General features: G+C 42.7%; 1 long non-coding RNA gene across 1 annotated transcript in view; it reads right to left on the bottom strand.

Moving 5' to 3' along the window:
• Positions 1–12,984: 12,984 nt before the first annotated feature.
• The window catches only part of LOC136380403 (uncharacterized), a 142,623-nt gene continuing 132,246 nt past the window's right edge, over positions 12,985–23,361 (bottom strand). The window contains exon 3 of the long non-coding RNA XR_010746946.1: positions 12,985–13,079. This is a non-coding gene — a long non-coding RNA (uncharacterized lncRNA). The remainder of the gene's footprint in view (positions 13,080–23,361) is intronic.

Raw genomic sequence — 23,361 nt, 5'->3', positions numbered from 1 at the left:
AGGAGAAATAAAAACATTCACAGACACAGAAAAGATGAAGTAATTTATCATCAGAAAACCCCCACTCCAGGAATTACTAAAGGGGGTTTTCCAACCAGATACAAAAAACAAAACAAAGAACACAATAAAACCAAATTTAAACTGTGAAAACAAAAACAAAAGAAAAAGGGGAAAGGACAGAGATTAACAGTAGCAAATGACTATGGAGTGCAGAAGTACTCACAAGATAGTGTAATACAATGAGCAGCGTAGGAACCCTTTTCATTACTTAATGGTAACCACCCTTGAAAAAAACACCACAGAAGCACATGACTTAAAAAAGATAGAAACAGAGGAAAGAAGTATGAAATACAACCAAAGAAAAACAAAGGATAGAAAACAAAAGAGAATAATCAAACAAGACACGAAACTAACAGAAAGCAATGTATAAAATAGCAATAGGGAACCCACAAATAACAATAATTACACTAAATGTAAATGGATTAAACTCACCAATAAAAAGGCACAAGGTAGCAGAATGGAGTAAAAAAGAAAATCCAACTGTATGCTGCCTACAAGAAACTCATCTAAGCAACAAGGATAAAAACAAATTCAAAGTGAAAGGCTGGAAAACAATACTCCAAGCAAACAACATCCAAAAAAAGAAGGTGTAGCAATATTCATATCTGATAATGTTGACTACAAGACAGCAAAATTACTCAGAGACAAAAATGGTCATTTCATAATGATTGAGGGGACATTGAATCAAGAAGACATAACAATTCTTAATATATATGCACCAAACCAAGGAGCACCAAAATATATAAGACAGCTACTTATTGACCTTAAAACAAAAACTGACAAAAATACAATCATACTTGGAGACCTCAATACACCACTGACGGCTCTAGATCAGTCATCAAAACAGAGAATCAATAAAGATATATTGGCATTAAACAAAACACTAGAGCACCTGGATATGATAGACATCTATAGGACATTTCATCCCAAAGTGACAGAGTATACATTTTTCTCCAGTGTACATGAATCATTCTCAAGAATTGACCATATGTTGGGCCACAAAAATAACATCAGCAAATTCAGAAAAATCAAAGTTGTACCAAGCATATTTTCTGATCATAAAGCCTTAAAACTAGAATTCAACAGCAATAAAGAGGGAAAAAACCCCACAAAAAAGTGGAAACTAAACAACATTCTTTTAAAAAATGAATGGATCAAAGAAGAAATAAGTGCAGAGATCAAAAGATATATACAGACAAATGAAAATGACAATACGACATATCAAAATCTATGGAATGCAGCAAAAGCAGTGATAAGAGAAAAGTTCATATCACTTCAGGCATATATGAACAAACAAGAGAGAGCCCAAGTGAACCACTTAACTTCACACCTTAAGGAACCAGAAAAAGAAGAACAAAGACAACCCAAAACCAGCCGAAGAAAGGAGATAATAAAAATCAGAGCAGAAATAAACGAAATAGAGAACAGAAAAACTATAGAAAAAATTAATAGAAGAAACTGGTTCTTTAAAAAGATCAACAAAATTGACAAAACCTTGGCAAGACTTACCAAGGAAAAAAGATAAAGGACTCAAACAAAATCCAAAATGAAAGAGGAGAAATCACCATGGATATCATAGATATACAAAGAATTATTACAGAATACTATGAAAAACTATATGCCACTAAATTCAACTATCTGAAGAAATGGGTAAATTCCTAGAACAATACAACCTTCCTAGACTGAATCAAGAAGAAGCAGAAAGTGTAAATAGACCAATTAGTAGGGAAGAAATAGAAAAAACTATTAAAACCCTCCCCAAAAATAAAAGTCCAGGCCCAGACGGTTATACTTGTGAATTCTATCAAACATTCAAAGAAGACTTGGTTCCTATTCTACTGAAAGTCTTCCAAAAAATTGAAGAAGAAGCAATACTCCCAAACACATTTTATGAGGCCAACATAACCATCATACTGAAACCAGGCAAAGATAGCACAAAAAAAGAAAACTACAGACCAATATCTCTAATGAATACAGATGCTAAAATATTAAACAAAATACTATCAAATCGAATACAAAAACATATTAATAAAAATACATCATGATCAAGTGGGATTCATCCCAGAATCTCAAGGATGGTTCAACATACGTAAAACGGTTAAAACAAAGAACGAAAACCACATGATCTTATCAATAGATGCAGAAAAGGCATTTGATAAAATACAACACAATTTTATGTTTAAGACTCTCAACAAAATGGGTATAGAAGGAAAATATCTCAACATGATAAAGGCCACATATGAAAAACCATCAGCTAACATCATATTAAATGGCACAAAACTGAAGGCTTTCCCCCTTAAATCAGGAACAAGACAGGGTTGTCCATTCTCTCCACTCTTATTTAATGTGGTGCTAGAGGTTCTAGCCAGAGCAATCAGACAAAACAAAGAAATAAAAGGCATCCATATCAGAAAAGAAGAAGTAAAGCTATCACTTTTTGCAGATGATATAATCCTATACATCAAAAACCCGAAAGAATCTACAAAAAGACTACTAGAAACAATAAGCCAATACAGTAAGGTCACATCATACAAAATTAACATACAAAAGTCCATAGCCTTTCTATATGCCAACAATGAAACATTTGAGAATGAACTCAAAAAAATAATCCCCTTCCAGATTGCAACAAAAAATAAATAAAATACCTAGGAATAAACATAACAAAGAATGTAAAGGACTTATATAATGAAAACTACAAAGCATTGTTAAGGAAAATCAAAAAAGATACAATGAGATGGAAGAATATTCCTTGTTCTTGGATAGAAAGAATAAATATAATCAAGATGGCTATATTACCCAAAGCAATATACAAATTTAATGCAATTCCCATCAAAATTCCAATGACATTTTTTAAAGAAATGAAACAAAAAAATCTTCAGATTTATATGGAACTATAAAAAACCCCGAATAGCCAAAGCAATCCTAAAGAAAAAGAACGAAGCTGGAGGCATTACAATACCTGACTTCAAACTATATTATAGAGCCACACAACCAAAACAGCATGGTATTGGCAGAAAAATAGACACTCAGACCAATGGAACAGAATAGAAAGTCCAGAAATAAAACTACATATATATGGTCAAATAATTTTTGATAAAGGGGCCAACAACACACAATGGAGAAAAGAAAGCCTCTTCAACAAATGGTACATGTAGCTGGAAAGCTACATGCAAAAGAATGAAACTCGACTACAGTTTGTCCCCTTGTACTAAAATTAATTCAAAATGGATCAAAGACCAAAATATAAGACCTGAAACAATAAAGTATATAGAAGAAGACATAGGTTCTAAACTCGTGGGCCTTGGTTTTAAAGAGCATTTTATGAATTTGACTCCAAAGGCAAGGGAAGTGAAGGCAAAAATAAATGAATGGGATTACATCAGACTAAGAAGTTTTGTTCAGCAAGAGAAACTGACAACAAAATAGACAATCAACTAAATGGGAAATGATATTTTCAAACAACAGCTCAGATAAGGGCCTAATATCCAAAATATATAAAGAACTCATAAAACTCAACAACAAACAAACAAATAATCCAATAAAAAAATGGGAAGAGGATATGAACAGACACTTCTCCCAGGAAGAAATACAAATGGCCACCAGATATATGAAAAGATGTTCATCTTCATTAGTTATTAGAGAAATGCAAATCAAAACTGCAATGAGATACCACCTCACACCTGTTAGATTAGCTATTATTAACAAGATAGGTAATAGCAAATGTTGGAGAGGTTGTGGAGAAAAAGGAACCCTCATTCACTGTTGGTGGGAATGTAAAGTAGTACAACCATTATGGAAGTTCCTCAAAAAACTGAACATAGAAATACCTTATGACCCAGCAATCCCTCTACTGGGTATATACCCCAAAAACTCAGAGACATTGATATGTAAAGACACATGGAGCCCCATGTTCATTGCAGCATTGTTCACAGTGGCCAAGACATGGAAATAACCAAAAATCCCTTCAATAGATGACTGGATAAAGAAGATGTGGCACATATACACTATGGAATACTACTCAGCCATAAGAAATGATGACATCGGATCACTTGCAAAAAAATGTTGGGATCCTGATAACATTATACGGAGTGAAATAAGTAAATCAGAAAAAAACAAGAACTGCATTATTCCATACGTAGGTGGGACATAAAAACGAGACTAAGAGTCATTGACAAAAGTGTGGTGGTTACAGGAGGGGGAAGAGGGGAAGGGGAGGGGGAGGGTCACAAAGAAAACTAAATAGAAGGTGACAGAGGACAATCTGACTATGGGAGATGGGTATGCAACATAATTGATTGACAAGATAAACTGGACATGTTTTCTTTGAACATACATATGTACCCTGATTTATTAATGTCACCCCAGTAAAATTAATAATAACAAAATAAAAAAAGAAATACACTTTATAATATTATAATCTTATAATAAATAAGTTTATAGTATTATAATATTATATTATAAAATATTTTATATTTTATAAAGTATTATAAAAAAAATTTTAATTCCTTCTTTGATCTCATTGTTTACCCATTCATTATTTAATAATATGCTATTTAGTTTCCAAGTGTTTGAGTATTTTTCAGTTTTTCTGTTGTGGTTGATTTCTAGTTTAATGCCACTGTGATCAGAGAAAGTACTCGATATGATTTCAATCTTCTTAAATTTGTTGAGACCGCTTTTGTGTCCTAACATGTGGTCAATCCTAGACAATGTACCATGAGCACTTGAAAAGAATGTATATTCTGCTGTTTTAGGGTGAAAGGTTCTGAAGATATCTATTAAATCGAGTTGATCTAATATGTTCTTTAAGTCTGCTGCTTCTTTGTTAATTTTCTTTCTTGAGGATCTATCTAATGATGTTAATGGGGTATTGAAATCCCCTACTATTATAGTATTGCTGTTGATCTCGCCCTTTAAATCCATCAAAGTCTGCCTTATATATTTAGGTGCTCCTATATTAGGTACGTAGATATTTATAACAGTTATATCTTCCTGTTGGATTGCTCCCTTTTTCATTATGTAGTGACCTACTTTATCTCTAACTATAGTCTTTGTTTTAAAGTCCATTTTATCTGATATAAGTATTGCTACTCCAGCTTTTTTTTCATTTCCATTTGCATGAAATATTTTTTTCCATCCTTTTATCTTCAGTCTATGTGCATCTTTTGATTTAAGGTGTGTCTCTTTGTAGACAGCATATGTGTGGGTCCTATTTTCTTATCCATGCGGCTACCCTATGTCTTTTGATCGGATCATTTAATCCATTTACATTTAAGGGTATTATTGATATGTAATTGTCTATTGCCATTTTGTTCTTTAAAACTGTATTCCTCTTTTGCTATATTCTTTTTCTCCTTTGATCTGCTTACAACAGGTCCCTTAGCATTTCTTGCAGCCTTGGTTTGATTGTAGTGAATTCCTTGAGTTTATTTTTTTGTCTGTAAAGCTTTTTATTTCTCTTTCAATTTTAAATGATAGCCTTGCTGGATAAAGTAGTCTTGGTTGTAGGCTCTTGTTCTGCATTACTTTGAATATTTCTTGCCATTCCTTTCTGGCCTCAAGTGTTTCTGTTGAGAAGTCAGAAGTCATCCTTATGGGGGCTCCTTTGTAGGTGATAGGCTTTTTTTCTCTAGCAGCTTTTAATATTTTCTCTTTATCACTTAGCTTTGGTATTTTAATTATGATGTGTCTTGGTGTTGATTTCTTTGGGTTTCTCCTTAATGGAGTTCTTTGTGCTTCCTGAACATGTGAGATGTTTTCCTGCCTTAATTGAGGGAAGTTTTCAGTTATGATATGCTTGAACAATATCTCTATCCCTTGTTCTTTCTCTTCTTCTTCAAGAACCCCTATGATGCGGATGTTATTTCTCTTCATATTGTCACAGAGCTCTCTTAGAGTTTCCTCAGACATTTTGAGTCTCTTTTCTTTTTTCTGCTCTGCTTCCGTGCCTTTATTTATCGTGTCCTCTAACTTGTGGATTCAATTCTTTGCTTCATCTATCCTGCTTTTAATTCCTTCCATTGTGTTCTTTATTTCAGATACTGTATTTGTCATTTCTGACTGATTCTTTTTTATTATTTCAATGTCCTTTTTTAAATTTGCTATCTATTTAGGTGTTCATAATGACCATCTATTGTTGTTCTAATATCTTTTAGCATCCTAGCAATCATTATTTTAAGCTCTGCATCTGGTAATTTGTTTATATATGATTAATTTAGATCCTTTTCTGGGGATTTCTCTTGGTTCATTTGTGTTGCATTTCTCTGCCTTTGCATTTTCTCTGTGTAAAGGAAAATTTTGGCCACTGAAATCCACTGGGTATGGTCTCTGTTCTTTATGTATGGTCTGTCTGCAGGCCCACCACCCCCTCTTCTGTTGATGCCTAGGGCTTTTGGGTTTGGGCGTTGCCGGTGCCTGCCCACTGGGGCTGTTGCTGTGGTTTCCACCTCTCCTTCACAGGAGTGGCTGTGATTACGTGCTCGGGTGCACAAGCCTTAGTGGCCTTGGCCTTTACTCCGAACCCATAGGTGGCATTAGGCTTGGCCCTGAGGGCAGTGGTGAGCACCTTTGCTCAGCTGCAGGTCTCTGCCTGTTTCTGGGCTTTTGCACCACCCTTGCAGGAGGAGCCCACTCGTGGAACGTCTGCTAGCCTTGGCTCTACCGGCCAGGAAGGACTGCGTGCCCATGCTCAGCTCAGTAGCAGAACTCTGCCTATTCTGGGCTTTAGGCTCCAACCCCATGGGAGGAGCCAGCTCCCAACTCAGGCCTCAAGCCTGGGTTCCATGGGCGGGGCAAGGCTGTGCTCCTGTGTCCTTGCTCAAGGGCTGGTCTCCACCCCTTCTGGGGTTCCCACCCTTCTCCCACAGGCTGGATTACAGGCTTCTGGCAGCTGGGCTTGACCACTTTTGCATGCCTACTCCTCCCCAGCCGGGCAAGACTGAGCTCACAAGTGAGCCCAATGGCAGCCAGCAGGCTTCTGCCCTTGCTGACAAAACCGCACCTCCATGTCCCACCGCCGCCCACCCTCGGGGGAGCTCTTAGCCGTGTGGGTGGTGGCGCTGCAGTTCAGACCCTAACATTCACTACTGTAGACCTGAAAGCTCCCTCCTTCTAAGCAACTCTGCTCTGAGTGCCACGGGAGAGCTTTTTTGGCTGGTGTCCTGCTTCCCTTTGTTGGTATTGCTGTTTCCAGGGTAAATATTCACTTCAGATTTGGGAAGTGACTCGTCCCAGGGGTTAGGGTGGCTCTCTCCCAAAATGTTTCTCCCTGTGCCTCCTAGATTACACTCTCTTCCTGCTACTCCAGTACTCTCCTCTCTCCCCATCCCCTGGAGCCCTGGGTGAGTGGTTGTGAGAGAAATGTTCTGTGTGGCCCCTTTAAAAAGAATTCTGTGTCTGAGAAATCAGACTCTTTCTCACAAACAGTATCCTGACTTGTTTCCAGCTAAATACTGTCCTTACACCTCTTCTGGGCTCTGGGGCTGTAGGCTGAGGCTTTGTTCCTGGGATTCAGGACCCTCCTCTCTCTGCTAAACTCACCTCCTGCCACGCAAGTCTGTCCCAGCTGCCATTCGCTCCGGGGAGCTGGGCAGTCCTCTACGCGTTTCCGCTTTTCCTACAAGTCTCAGTGTGGCTTCTTCAGTGTTCCTTGGTTGAAGAGTCCTCTTAGTTTAGTCCAAAGTTGGTTTTTCCAGATGATAGTTCTTAAAATTAGTTTTTAATCCACTCTGGTTCTGGGAGGTGGATGTTGGTATGTCTGCCTACTCCAGAGCGAGCTTGTCTTCCCCAAGTATTATAAAATTTTTGTTGCATCCACAAAAACACCTGTTCTTACCTAATTTGAGTGTGCTGACCTCAAATCTGACATTAGTTTTTCTCTGTAAGCTACAGTTTTTTTGCAATTAAAGGTTTTAGGTTTTCATCTTATTGAAAAATTTTCAACACTTAGTTTAAGGTAATGAAGAAGAATGTCTTCTTGGGCATCATCTTTGTGAAAATATAATAATTTATTTAATGCAGTAAATACACTAATACACTAAAAGATATAATTACATCAGAATTTGTCTACAATTTCAAAATAGAACATATTAAAACACTTATTTTAATCATAAAATTTCCACAAAACTTATTTAAATTCTATTCAGGAGAACCTTTGCGTTTGTAGCTCTTGCGTTTGTGTGATTGTTGAGGACAATCTCATTTGATGCTCCAGCAGTAAACTGCTTATCACTAACAGGTCCAAGATTTTCAGGACACTTATCAAGGTGACAGTCCAAGAAGTGAATCTTAACGCTCATGTTACATCTAATGTCGCAGAAAGCCAACAGCATCCTTTGCACCAGAAGTTCATGGTTTTCTGCTTTTTTGTTGCCAAGGAAGTTCTTTGTAAGTGCCATAAAAGACTGCCATGCTGTTTTCTCCTCCTTATTCATCTTCCTGGCAAATTCTTCTTCACATATGTTGGTTCAAATTTAAGGTCCATCGAATACAACTGCTTTGATCTTCTTGAAAGACAATACAGGAAAAGCGGAAATAACATGTTGAAAGCATTCACTTTCTCTATTAAAAGCCTGAACAAACTGGCCCTGGCCGGTTGGCTCAGCGGTAGAGCGTCGGCCTGGCGCACGGGGGACCCGGGTTCGATTCCCGGCCAGGGCAAATAGGAGAAGCACCCATTTGCTTCTCCACCCCCCCCCCCTCCTTCCTCTCTGTCTCTCTCTTCCCCTCCCGCAGCAAGGCTCCATTGGAGCAAAGATGGCCCGGGTGCTGGGGATGGCTCCTTGGCCTCTGCCCCAGGTGCTAGAGTGGCTCTGGTCGCAACAGAGTGACCCCCCAGAGGGGCAGAGCATCGCCCCCTGGTGGGCAAAGCGTCGCTCCTGGTGGGCGTGCCGAGTGGATCCCGATCAGGTGCATGCGGGAGTCTGTCTGACTGTCTCTCCCCATTTCCAGCTTCAGAAAAAAAAAAAAAAGCCTGAACAAACTGCTTCATTAAGCCAAGTTGATATGAAGTGGGGGAAAAATGATCCTGTCTCAATTAACTACAGGTTCATTCACAATATTTTGCATCCCTACTTCCAGAGCTTCAGTTTTGGCCACTCCTTCTGAGTCCAGTGTTTCTCCCCAGCTTGGCTGTCCCAAAAACACAGAAGTCAAGGATATTTCATGAAACCTCTCTCTTGTCCTAGCAGGAAATTTACCATTTTAAGATCCACACAAATGATCCATTTATGCTCCTCATACTTCAGAAAGTCAAGGACAATTTTTATGTCATTATAATCTTCTCGCAGATGATGTGAATAATTAACTGGAACCGCTGCATAAACATTACCGTTGTGTAGAGAACACATTTCAGACTCCATTTAAGAGCTGTCAAAAAATAGTCGCCATTCTGTTGGACTGTAAGTGGTAACACCTAGCTGGCTGAGAAGACTACAGATATCATGACAGTAAACAAAATGTTTGTGTTCAGAAAAAAATTCCACAAATTTTTGTTCACGCTTCCTGAAATGGGATACTTTAGCTGATGGATGAAGTACATTCTTTTCTTGAAGCCTCGAGGCTAATAACTTAGCTGCTTTCTTTAATAGGCCCAAATCTCTTACTAAGTCATTCAATTTGGGTTGGCTAAACTGCTGAGAGGTTGGTTTATGACTGGTTGACTTCAGAAGAAGACCTTTCAGATTCTACAACCATTTCCTCATGCATCTTATCAAAATACACTTGATCATCATGTTCACTTTCTTCATCCTTAGAAGAAATAAAACCATTAAAAACTGGAACCGGGAGTGTCTCAGAGTGTGGGATAGGTTGTATTGCTAAAGGAATATTAGGATATGCAATCATATGCCATTTTTTCTTGCCGATGCCCTTTGTATGGATCAGACAGAAATAACAGTCACTGCTGTGGTCCTTAGGTTCATGCCAAACCATGGGAATACCAAAAGGTATTCCTTTGAGTTTTCCTTTTGTCCAGTTACAAAGCATTACCTCACAATTATGACACACAATATAAGTAGCCCAATTCTTGTCCTGATCACCAAGGGGAACTTGAAAATAGGCAATATATGCACATGTCACGAATGATGAAATATTGTGCCTTTGACGTTGAAGTGTGTAACATCCACATATATAACAGACAGTGTCAGGACTATTCTTACATTTACGCCTACTCGAGGAAGCCATGATTCAATCTTAAAACAAAATAAGAGGGTGTTTTTATCAGATAATAATTTTTTACATTTAAAAACCACTACAATTATGTAAAAGTGATGTTTGTAAAACATTAATTGCCTTGTGGTTAAGTTCAATCCAAGAGACATTGTTGCCCTTTAACTCCAATTTAAAAACCAATGCAGGCCCTGGCTGGTTGGCTCAGTGGTAGAGCGTCAGCCTAGCGTGCAGGAGTCCCGGGTTCAATTCCTGGCCAGGGCACACAGGAGAAGCACCCATATGCTTCTCCACCCCTCCCCCTCTCCTTCCTCTCTGTCTCTTTCTTCCCCGCCCGCAGCCAAGGCTCTATTGGAGTAAAGTTTGCCCGGGCACTGAGGATGGCTCTATGGTCTCTGCCTCAGGTGTTAGAATGGCTCTGATTGTGGCAGAGCGATGCGCCAAGATGGGCAGAGCATCGCCCCCTGGTGGGCATGCCAGGTGAATCCCGGTAGGGCACATGCGGGAGTCTGTCTGATTGCCTCCCTGTTTCCAACTTCGGAAAAATATAAATAAATAAATAAATAAATAAATAAATAAATAAATAAATAAAAATATATAAAAACCAATGCATTCCATTAACTGTAATACAAAGAAATTAAAATTGCATAAAAATTAGAGCATGAACCAAAAAACAAATTTCAAATTTGGAATCAGTGATGCAGAAATATATAGAAAAAAATCTAAAACCTCATGCAACAGAAAATGAAGAAAATTTGTTCCCCAGTGTTATCAATAATCCTACACCAACAAATTGTATAACAAAGCAGAAATTGGGACCTATCTGAAAACTCACAAAGACTGAATCAAGATAAAGAAAATCTGAACAGACGTATAACAAGTAAGTAGACTGAATGAGTAATCAAGTACCCCTAAATAAGAAAACGTCCTGGACCCTGATGGCTTTACAGGAAAATAATATCAAACATTTTAAGAATAATTAACACCAATCCTTCTCAAGCTCTTCCAAAAAATTAAAGAGAACAGTTTTAAATTTCTTTGTTTGCTCGTTTTTTATTAGATAAAGGAAGAGAGAGAGAAGCATCAACTCATCACTCCACTTAGCTATGCATTGATTATTTCTCATACATGCCTTGACCTGGAATTAGACCAGAGAGCTTGGGTTCAAGGTGAGACAGTGATCCGTTGCTCAAGCTGGTAACCTCAGGTTTCAACTGATGACTTCAGTGTTCCAGGTTTACACTTTATGCACTGTGCTACCACAGGTCAGGCCTGTTTTTTTGTTTTGTTTTGTTTTGTTTTTTTGTTTGTTTGTTTGTTTTGAGAGAGAGAGAGACAGAGAGACCGAGAGAGAAAGAAAGGAATGGGGAGAGATGACAATCATCAACTTGTTGCAGCATGTTGGTTGTTCATTGATTGCTTTCTCCTATGTGCCTTGATGGGGGGCTCCAGCAAAGTCAGTGACCCCATGCTCAAGACAGTGACCTTGGGATCAAGCCAATACCTGTCCTTTTAAACCGCTACTTAGTACAACACATAGGCTGCCTCCTGCCAAAGAAATTCACCATTGGGAGCCATGACAAATCTCTAGTCTAGGTTCTTTCAAGTGATATAGTGAAAACCTCTCGAGTAGGATTAATAAACCCCTGAAGTACCCACCTCATACATGTCTCTTGATCACTGTACCTACTCCACCTTTTCATATCCCTACCTTCCAATAACTTAGTACCACTTGAACCTAATTTTCTTATTTAATACCCATAATATCCTAACAAAATAGTATGTTACCCCTACTTAGACTTGAGAACACCAGGGCAGAGAGGTTTAGACCACAGAGTGAGCCTCTTACCAAGGCAGTCTAACCTCTGACTTCAGGCTTGTTGCTATCACCCTACTGTGTTATAGACTGCAGGCTGTGAGAACGGAGCTTTGTCAGGCTCACAGAGGACCCACGTAGCTTAATACGTCATTCCTAAGGAATACTGAAGTTGGAAGCAGGAGAGACCAGAGAGTGATAGTGAAGAAGAATTATGACTTTTAGATCACGTGCTAATTCATCAAGTCCTTGAAAAAGTCCTTTGAGATGACCAAAACCTCCCCTTTCCAGATGAGGCCATTCAAGTTTGCTTCACAACTGTAGGACTCTATCTCTTCACAAATGTGTGTGGGGTTTTTTAATACTCTAGGTATAGAAAAATGCAACACGTACTTGACAGCTGTTTCAACGTTGGTTGTTCATTGATTGCTTTCTCCTATGTGCCTTGATGGGGGGCTCCAGCAAAGTCAGTGACCCCTTGCTCAAGACAGCGACCTTGGGATCAAGCCAATGCCTGCACTTTTAAACTCCTACATAGTACAGAACATAGGCAGCCAATACATTTATCTGAATTCAGAAGGATTCACATGTCCCACTTTCTATTTCAGCAGTTCTCAACCTGTGGGTCGTGACCCCGGCGAGGGTCCAACGACAAAAACACAGGGGTTGCCTAAAGCCATCCAAAAATACATATTTTCGGATGGCTTTAGCTGCTGAGAAGCCGTGCTACCATCTGCAGTAGCGCTATTCAGCTTGAACGCACGCAGTTATGGACGGACGTTCCAAACTGAATGCCTGCAGTCATGCGCAGACGTGATTGCATCATCCGTCCGGGGCTTAAGGGGCGGGGGAAGCAGGGGGGGGGGGGTGCTCCACAGTCCATAGCAGCATGGCCGCTTGTCCATAGCAGCGCATTATGTGTGTCCAGCGCTTGCTGACGTCATCAGTGGGCGGGTGCAGCAAGCGCCGGAGGACAGAATCCTAGGAGGCGGAGAGGCAAGAGGCGGAGAGCCAAGAGAGCCTGCGAGACAGCCTGCTCTGGTGTAAAAAGGTTAATAATGTAAAAACAGTACACACATCATACACATAATACTGTGTAAGTGTAAGGTGCTTTGTGTGTAATCATTACACAGTACACAAAGCAGCTTACACTTACACAAAGCACCATACATTTACATAGTGTGAACTATATCGGTCTTATACTATGAGACCACTATAAGATGTAGTTCACACTGTTCCCCAATGTATAATTATCTCCCATATCTCCCACTATTTTCCCATATTCTGAATGAGGAAACTGCTGAAATCGGCGGTTTCCGGCATTGAATCTGCCTCCTATTGATTTCATTGGGAGTGTGGCGGATTTTGTGGAAGAGAGCTCCCGAGAATCTCAGGTTACCACACAATCCACCGCAGCCTCCTTTTGATTTCAATAAGAGGCGGAGAAATGACAGTTTCCGACACATTTCTTCCTCTCCTATTCAAGTCTATGGGAGGCCGCAGCAGATTCCGCTCAAATATAGAGTATGTTGCTTAATTTTTTTCATGCTAGAACTTTTCCTAGAGCAGAAAAATTCCAAAGGTGGAATCCGCCACCCCCAATAGACTGAAGTTCTAGCCTTATTTTCCTTGTGTGATTTAGTAGAGCACAAATTTTCAACATTTTTCATCTCATGGAAAAAAAAAACTGATAACTAAAATTCTGTGCCACACCAAAATATATATTTTTTACTGAACTGTCAAAATAGGTATCATTTTTATTCCTTCACACTATATGGCTGTAGTCTTGGCTAATGTCTTTAATTTTTATTTGGCTGTCCAAGGGAAAAGTGGTCAGTGCCCCTGATAAATAGTCTGGTGTAGCATGTTTTATAAATTCCTGGGGTGCACCAGCGTCCACAGCACCTGGGGTAGTTTGCTGCAGGAGGGCGTGCTGTGTGTTCTAAGCAAACATTTATGGGAAATTGGTCCAGTTCGAAAATAAGGCCCCATGTAAGAACACAGGCCTGAAATAGCATTGTTTCTGGTAGAGATCAGTATCTACAAATCTGAGTCTCTCTCTCTGGTCTCCTCTTATTAGGGGTTGCTTTTTGGTAAGGTAAAATAGTTTACAGTTTAATATAATGGCTATCCCACTCAGATTTTAAAAAGTATGGCCCTGTCCAAGGGAATTCATGACAATAATATTAATGGTGCCTTGTTAATTCAACCTCTTAGTTTAGCAGCCTGGGTTGTGTTATTTATCCCTCTGTCATCAACGCTGACCAAAAAAAGTATCTATATATTACACACACACACACACACACACACACACACACACACACACACGCCAGGGGAGCAGCTGAGTGATATATCTGAAGTCTGTGAGGCCCTCTTTCTGCACGGTCACTTTTCCCCATCAAACTAGAAATTACGGTTCCCTGTTCATCAAGGTTGGACAATGAGAGTCTATAGTTTTCATTTCACATTTCTCTTTATGAAGAAGAGGTCTATATTCTAATTCCACAGTGAACATGTGAAAATCCTATTCAAAATACTATATTTACAATCTCTAAACTAACATTTTAAGATGGTTCCTAAGCTTTCCTAAAAATTGAGTATACTGATTGCCTCATTTCTGCTTGCAGTAAGTCGTAAAGTTGGATTAGGACAACATCAATGACATATAACTAATACTGTTCAGGGACATAGTCATGAAAGAACTTCTACCTTTCCTTTGTTCTGCATGCATGGGATGTTCCTAGTAATAGATATCAGTAAAAATTGCCACTATGGTTGAAATCCTGACTTAGCTATATATAAATGAAAGACAGGAAAGCCATCCTTAATACAAAGTAGGGAAGTGTTCCCTAAACAGGCACATGGGAACCACCATCCCTCGCAACTTTAGACATGTCTGTACTGCACGTGAACTGAGTTTCTAAAAAGTCTTCCTAAGCAAAAATAACTACAGAAAGCCAGTCTTGGATCATTAAATTTTTCTTCAATACATGTGAGCATATAAAGCATAATAATTACCTAAAATCACCATGCACACTAATGATAGCATTAATCATACTATTTGTACTCAAAACGTATTATACTACTCACTGAGACGAGTGTGGGGTTTACCCTGGGCGGAACCACAGGAATTTAGTTAGGCAAGTTGGTCACCTTCCAGGACTTAGTTTTATCATTAAAAAGAGTATGGATGATTTTGCATGGTAGCTGGGATAAAAATGGAGTGATCAGTTTAAGGGAAATCTAGGCAAAGCAACTCTGTCAACTATTGTTAATGCATTAAGTGAGAGCATAGTTTTACTGGAAGGTAAACTGCCAGTGATTCATCCTGCATTTCTCCAACTTGACCATGAGGTGGATCTCTGAGGCATTTTCTGATTCAGAGAATGTGGAGCAGGTCCAAGATCCAGCTTGTCTCCCAGCCTGACCAGTGATATTAAACACTACTGATCTGCAGACCACTTTGAGTGGCAAGGGTTTTAGAGAAAATTTAGCAACGCAGCTGTTCAGCCCTGATTTCAGGAGGCTTGGGGCTGATTTCTGTCTGTGCCCACGTAAATATTTTTGTCAATAAGAAACGTTGCAGCGTCATCCCAAAACACCAAGGTTGTGGGTTCAATCCCCTGTCAGGGCACACTGGGGAGGCAACCAGTGGATCCACAACTGAGTGGAACGATAAATGAACGGCTCCTTCCCCCCTACTGTCTCTCTCCCTTCCTCTCTCAGACTTTCTAAAATTAATCAAGAAAAAAAGGAAAAGAAAAAAGAAAAAGACCTGGCCAAATCTCAGTTTGTTGAAGTGTCCTCCCAGAGCGCAGAAGTTGCTGGTTAGAGTTCTGCTCTGGGCACATGCAGGAGTGGCTCTTCTTTCTCTCTCTCCCTACCTCTCTCTCTCAATGAATAAAATAGAAATCAGTAAATAAAGTTAAAAATAAAAAGACTCTTTGGAGACCCAAGTAAATGCAGTGCAGGTCAGATAGTGCCTGTGGGCCACCAGGTCATCACACTACACCTCTGGTATAGACGACAGGGCGAGGTAATGTCACAGATCATTTTCCAATTTCACATTAGATCAGACTGAATCTAGGCTCAGGCACAACTCTGGAGACCACTGGGGTCAGAATGAGTCCATGGCCAGTTGTGCAATGTGAAGTAGTCCATCCCACCAGTTAGGTCACATCTGACACCGAAAGACAAGGGACCTCTTGGGGGTGGGACATCTTAATCAAGCATGCTGGGTGTTAGTCAAGAGCAGAGGTCCCCAAACTTTTTACACAGGGGGCCAGTTCACTATCCCTCAGACCATTGGAGGGCTGGACTATAAAGAAAACTATGAGCAAATCCCTGTGCACACTGCACATATCTTATTTTAAAGTAAAAAACAAAACAGGAACAAATACAAGATTTAAAATAAAGAACAAGTAAATTTAAATCAACAAACTGAACAGTATTTCAATGGGAACTATGGGCCTGCTTTTGGCTAATGAGATGATCAATGTGCTCCTCTCACTGACCACCAATGAGAGAGGTGCCCCTTCAGGAAGTGCGGCGGGGGCCGGATAAATGACCTCAGGGGGCCACATGCGGCCTGTGGGCTGTAGTTTGGGGATCCCTGGTCAAGAGGCTCCAGCATGGAAACTGAGGCAGAGCTGAAGTGACGGTAGGGCTTGTCATCGTTTCCAGGGCCTGCATTACTCTCTTCTAGCAGGAGGCAGGTCTAGGTAGGACAGGCCAGAGTCCGGCACACAGGTGCTCCATGCCCCTTGAGTCATTCCCTCCTCTCCTCACATCCAAGAGGCTGTGGAATCAGGAGGTATCCCCAAGTAGATGTCTACCCTAAACCTCTAATCCAATATACAAATAAGGAAGTCTCTGATACAAAGTCACTTAGGGTGGGAAAGGCTTAGTCTTAAAACTAAGCCTTGGGGTATTACAACCCTGCCTGCTTACAGCCTGTCCCCCACCCCCAATGCAAACTATAAGCGAGCTAACCTATATATCGTATTTACAAACTTATTTGACCAACATGCCACCCCTTTTGCTTGCTTCACAATCTAAGAGCATTGGTATTCCTGCACAAGGAAATTAAGCACATTACACAAGTTACAACAACATGACAAATTATACAATTGCAACAATTACAAAGATACACTTCACCAATTTCTGAGCACTTTGTCAAAAGCACAAAATGTCCACGGACTTTTTTCTAACCATGGGAAAAGCTTCCCAGGGCAGGGGATGGCCTCCGGCTAAGCCGCCCCACCCCCATCAGGGTATTTCACATTGTCCAAAATCCATAAGTCCATCCAGCCAATGAACCAGTGCCCACTCGGGAAACCAGTCCAAGCACCTGGGGCCTCAGCCACCCCTCTCATTCCTGCCATCCTGGCAGGTCTTACACTGTCCCAAGGAGGAGCATGTGGCAATGGCAGTCAGCATTTCCATCTCTGCTCTAGAGAGCATGATGGCTTCCACCCCTATGTCCCAAAATCGCAGACCTACCAGGGGCATAGTAAGTACTTCTTGCTGCTGGGCTATCACCTTCTGGAGACTGCAGATCACAACTCCAGACCGATTCTCCTCATCCTCCAAAAAGGAACTGAAAACATCAGCTCCTGCTGCCGGGCTCCAGCCCCAGGCCGCTGCCACCTTCTGCTCAGCAGGCCTTGCAGCCCCAGCTCTGGCCCCAGCCCCGGCCTCTTGCCGCTGTTGGATCTCCACAACATCCAGGGCAATCTGCAACTCATGAACCTGTGATTCCTTCTCCAGTGGCTGCTCCATTTCTAGGCAAATCTCACAAACCTGGTCAGCCTCTAGTGCTTGCTCCAGCTCCAGGGTTGGCATCTCTTTCTCCCATGTTTGCTCCAGCTCCTTCCACTGCTCGGTTTGCAGGTCCCAGGCAGCCTCTCCTACAGAGCTCTCAGTTTCCTCACACATGGCTGTAAAAGTCAGCCAGCCTATGGCCCCCAAAAGGTCAGCCATGGGGAACCCTAACAGCAGCCAGTCCTGTGCTCCACCACTCAAAGGTGGTGGTGGCTCCATACCAAATTCTGAATCCTGCCACAGACTATGCGAAATGTTTAAAGCCAGTAGCCACAGCCACCATCACAGCCACCTGGCCCATGCAAGTTCGCATTTAATCATTTAATCGGACAGATGGTAATGAAACAACGGAGCCATGAACTGGCGGGCCATTAACTTTATCCTAGCTTGCACCCAGCAGGCAAGAAATACACACAGTGGGAAAACACTTCCCTTTTCATTCAGGGCTCCCAAACCCACTGACTTATCCAAGTTTCCTAGAATCAAAGGTTTCTAACCTCACCAGAACTTATTCACCTCTGTTTCCCATCTCCTCTCTCTGCACAAACTCTGCACAAAAGGGCTTTTTCTTCAGCACTCTGCCATCTTGGCTGCTACTCCTGGCCTCCTCCACGTGGCCCTTCTCTGCTCTCCTCTCTAATGCTAATCTCAGGAACCGTGAGAGAGCAAGCTCCGTCTGCCCCATTTTGTAGTGTAGAAATCAAAACCTCTAATCCAATATACAAACAAGGAAGTCTCTGATACAAAGTCACTTAGGGTGTGAAAGGCTTAGTCTTAAAACTAAGCCTTAGGGCAGCGGTTCTCAACCTGTGGGTCGCGACCCCTGCGGGGTCTAACGACCAAAACACGGGTTGCCTAAAGCCATCGGAAATACATATTTTATTTAAAAATGTATTGTATAATAAATATGTATTTTCCGATGGCTTTAAGCAACGACTGTGTTTTGGTCATTCTACCCCGTAGGGGTCGCGACCCACAGGTTGAGAACCGATGCCTTAGGGTATAACAATCCTGCCTGCTTACAGCCTGTCCCTCACACCCAATGCAAACTATAAGTGAGCAAACTTATTTATCATATTTACAAACTTATTTGATCAACACGGCAGGATGGAAAAGGCATCTGAAAAAGTTACACATGGGCCCAGGCTTCTGGACACTAACAAGATACAGGATGGGTGGGGGCCAGTGGAGGACCCTGTGGGAGACGGGACTGAGTGGGGGAGAGGGCTGAGTGGGAGACGGGACTGAGTGGGGGAGAGGGCTGAATGGGGGGATGGGACCAAGTGCCAGCACAGGCCAAATGAGGAATGGGCAGAGTGGGGGACAGGGTGAGTGGGGGACAGAGCCAGGGCTGTACGGACTGTTGGAACTGGGGTCCAGGGACAGTTGTGGTGGATAGAAACAAAGGACTTTTTTTGGCCTTATCCTGTCATTACTGCTGCTGGCAGGTGGACAGAAGGGAGCCACCAGTCTCTGCTCAGTCGTTGCCACCACAGATCTTCAGCAGAATCTTCCGGTAATCCCCCGAGGTGTCTCCCTGGTCACAGAAACAAGCACATCAGTTAAGGGATGTGTGGCCAGCTTGAGCCCCCTGCTCCCTCTGTTGCTTCTGCCCCAAGTGCCCTGACAAGTGGCCAGCCCCACCCCAGGGCACACCCCATCACACAGTCCAAGAGCAGCCAAACTGCACAGGCCTCGGACAGTGCAGTTCAATCTCCCCAACCCCCCTTAAAGAAGAGCTATAATCACCCTAACATCAACGTCAGAATCTGAAAAATAAACGTGAGTAACTGTTGAGACCAGCTTGGCAATGAGTGTGCACGGAGGAAGGCGCTGCAGGATTTAGGAGAAAACAGACAAGACGCAACATAGAGAAAAGATGGGTGCAGGGAGCCCAGCCTCCAGGACGGACAGCCCAGACCTCTGCAGCCCCATCATGTTTATTTGTTTCTTTAATCATAAGCAAAGTAGCAGAGCATGGGTTAAATTAGCAGAGCATGGGTTCAGGTGCAGAGAGGATGATTAACTAAAACCTTCCAGGTATGCAGGAAATGGCTATAGGGATCAGATACTTCCTTTAAACAATCTTATCAGTGCTTGCAGGCGTGGACTTGGCGTTCCAAAGTCCGCACCAAAGACTTGTATCAGTGAAGCATTCCGATCTCTGGCAGTTTTCCTACAAATAACAACTGAACAGTCCACGATACCAGTACCCAGGGCTCCCCTGGTGGCATCTCCCCTGCCACAGCAGCACCGTGTCCCACTCAGGGATGGAATGGACTGATGGGACCTTCCAGTGGAAGGCGCTGCTATTACTGGGGCACCCAGTGCAGACTGCTGTCCCCTCCACCTGAGCCCAGAAGCTGCTTAGAAGTGTGGCCTCGCTCGACCAATTTCTAATAATTTCCCTCCTTGAGGGCACGGCCTCTGGCTTCCTCCAGATGCCCACGGGTACACAGAAAATGATTTTTGTGGCTAAGTACTCATTTGCTGCTACTGATGGACAGCATCGTGTTGATAGCCCAGGGAGTGAAGGCTATCTTCTCCAAGAGATACGCCCAGTATCAAATGCTGGTGAGTTTGAAATCAGGACTTGGTCATGGTGGCTTCAGTGCAAAGTTGCTGTGAGTTCCGAATTTAACTGTCAGACCACACAGACGGGAATACCCTGTTGACCCCCAAGGCTCATGTGGGTGATAATATGATCCCCCTGCTGCCAGGTTTTAGCACTTATTGTCACCATTGTCTTCCCTGCAAAGTCTCAATATGACAACTGAATTGAGAGTTACCCTAACACCGGTCATCATTACAACACCCTGCTTTATTTTCTTATAAGGGATTATAGACATCTGAAATCATCTCGACCACTTACTTGTTTGAGTTGTGTCCGGGTAGCAAAGTCATTAAGAGCACTCTGGAGCCACACTGCCTGGGGTCAAGCTCTGGCTGCAGCACATCACAGCTGTGAGGCCCTGAGCAGTCACAGATGTGTGCTTTAGTTCCGTTCCTGATGAAATAGGGATGCTGACAGTGCCCACCGCACAGGGCCGTTGTGAGAAAGACGTGAACTGATGGAAGTCAGCAGCCAGGACAGCACCGGCCTGCAGTAAGTGCCACCCAAGCACAAGTCCTCATAGTTGTTGGGATTAGTGTGACAAACTATGCCATACTATGAAGTCCCAGGGCCTCTAAAAGAGCTGGGACCACGCCACTCTCACTAACTACCGAATGAATACGAGTTACAAATGAATGAATTGCAGTCTTCCCCTAAAATGTGAGACCCGTTTCCCTTCTCTGGAGCTTGACTCAGCTCCAACCTGGATCCAAGACAGAAGCAGCTAGACTTATTTTGGAATCGGCTCTGGGCACAGTCTCCTTTCTCAGCTGAGTGGGTTCAGTTGTGCAAGAGCTGCAACCTCATGGTGCCCTCTGCTGGTGACTCTAGGACTGGACTGGAAAACTGAGACTCACATGGGGCCCAGGTGAGGGCGGGGTCTCCTGAGCCCCTTCTCTGTCACTGCAGATGCTCCTGCTTCCCCTTGTCCCCTTCTGCCCTGGGTGCTACACCCACTTAGCATGCCTTTTCTAAATGCCCCTGTGCTGTGGGGCCTGCTCCAGACGCACGCTCCCACTGGATGACCATAGGGCCCTCTTGTCCAGCAGCCCAGGTGCTGGAGGAACCTTCTGCTCCTTGTCTGTGTGTCTGTCTCATTTCAAAGCTTCATTGTGAGCTCTTCAGAGCAGGACCCACTCGCCATCCCCGCCCCCTGCTTGTCTGCCTGTCTCAGATCTCTTGCTAGAGTCCCTGCAAGGACAGGACTGGCCCAGCGGAGGCTGCATGCACGCACATCTCCCTGAGCTATCTCTGTGAACTTTGCCGTATCTCTGGGAAGTCCAGTCAGAATTAAGGCCTAGGCTTCCACCAAACCCTACCCCTTGCCATCAGCAGGGAGAGGTTCTAGACTCTAAACTGGTTTTCTCTAATCCAGCTTCTTTTGGAGAACCTTGCTAAGTGTTTACTTACGATCTTGGTGGTGACTCCACATTCTCTCAAAAGTTTAGAGAATTCAGGCTGAGGATCTGTAACTAAGTAAACTTGAGACACTGTCTAGGGATCTGTGAGGACAGCAGAACAGGAGCCCAGAGAGAGAGGGCGGGATCTCCTGCAAGTCTCAAATGGAGATGACATTGTCGGAACTCTGTCGTTGGGCTTCCTGGAAGCCCAGCCGATGGAAGCTCCGGGATTCTTGCAGAGGTCCCAGAAGGTGGCTTCACTTGGCTCTCTGCTGAAGCTCAGGGGACCCCTACTTGGGTTCCCGAGGTCATGTGGAGCAGAGCCCCCTTAAGCCAAGGATGGCATCACCAGCAATGTGCTGCCCCCCTGCTACCCCATGTCAGTGGCAGACATAACAAATCAACTACCTCCTCCTCAGCCTGGATGAGACCCTAGGAGGCTTTTAACCCTGCAGTTATACCAAGGGATCTGAGACTGGAAAAGAACTTGTCCAGCTCTGCCTGGTATTTCTGCCAAGCTCAGCTTCTTGTTCACTTAAGGAACTGTGACTGAGAGGGGAGAAACCAGAAGCATGCAGGAGGAGGAGCCTGCGGAAATGACTGACTCAGCCAGTTCAAGATTATGCACATCCTATAGATCCCTGACTGATTTCCTGGGGACTTACAATACTCACAGGAAAAATAGGATCTGTAAATAGGTAGGACCAGGGGTCCGGAAACCCCTTCCCCCTCGCGGCCCCACCAAAACGGCCGTGCCCCACCTTGAGTCATGAGGTGCACGTAGGACCTCAGACAAAGGAATCACAGGCCCCTTGCATGGACACTGTGAAAGGCGTATAAGATGTAAGAAACCTAACTTTGGAGAGCTCGTGCTTTGGTGCTACTCGCCCCATGTGCTCTGCTGGCTACTTCAAATTCTCCTTCCTCTATCAAGCTGTCTGAGTGTCTTACCCTCCATCGGTGTTGTTTCATGCAACGCGACATTGGCAATCACAAAAGTACTATCACATTCCATGTGGAGAGTTGCAAGTGTGAGCCTTTTCCCCAGCAAGAACATACTCTGGAGAATGCCCTTGACCACTTGTGTTGATCTTTTTTGTGTCCTGTGTCCGCACTTCCTAGGTGATCATCTCCCCTTACACTGATGAGGTCTGCTGCCCAGCACTCCAAAGGCAGGTAGAGGGAAAGGTGCTGTGCGCTTTGGACGCAGTATCTGAAAGAGAACTGAGGGGTCCCGAGCCGGAAGCACCACTGGGTCTGACGAGGAGGATGAACGGATGCTTCCGAGATGCCTTAACACCACACCCAGTGCCATGCTTTTATTTGTTTTAACTTCTAACAATGAAAGTAATGTATTTTTCTCTGAGTATAGCTTTACTCCATAAATTTTACATACTTACTGTTGTTTTATTTGAATTTCCTTAGTTACTACTAAGATACTATACTTTTCATGTTTCATAACTATGAGCCATCAGTACTTC

The sequence above is a fragment of the Saccopteryx leptura genome, chromosome 9 (genome assembly GCF_036850995.1).
Source record: "Saccopteryx leptura isolate mSacLep1 chromosome 9, mSacLep1_pri_phased_curated, whole genome shotgun sequence".
In the NCBI taxonomy this organism is placed as follows: domain Eukaryota; kingdom Metazoa; phylum Chordata; class Mammalia; order Chiroptera; family Emballonuridae; genus Saccopteryx; species Saccopteryx leptura.
Note: the sequence above shows the minus strand (reverse complement) of the source record. Positions and strands in the feature narration are given on the sequence as shown.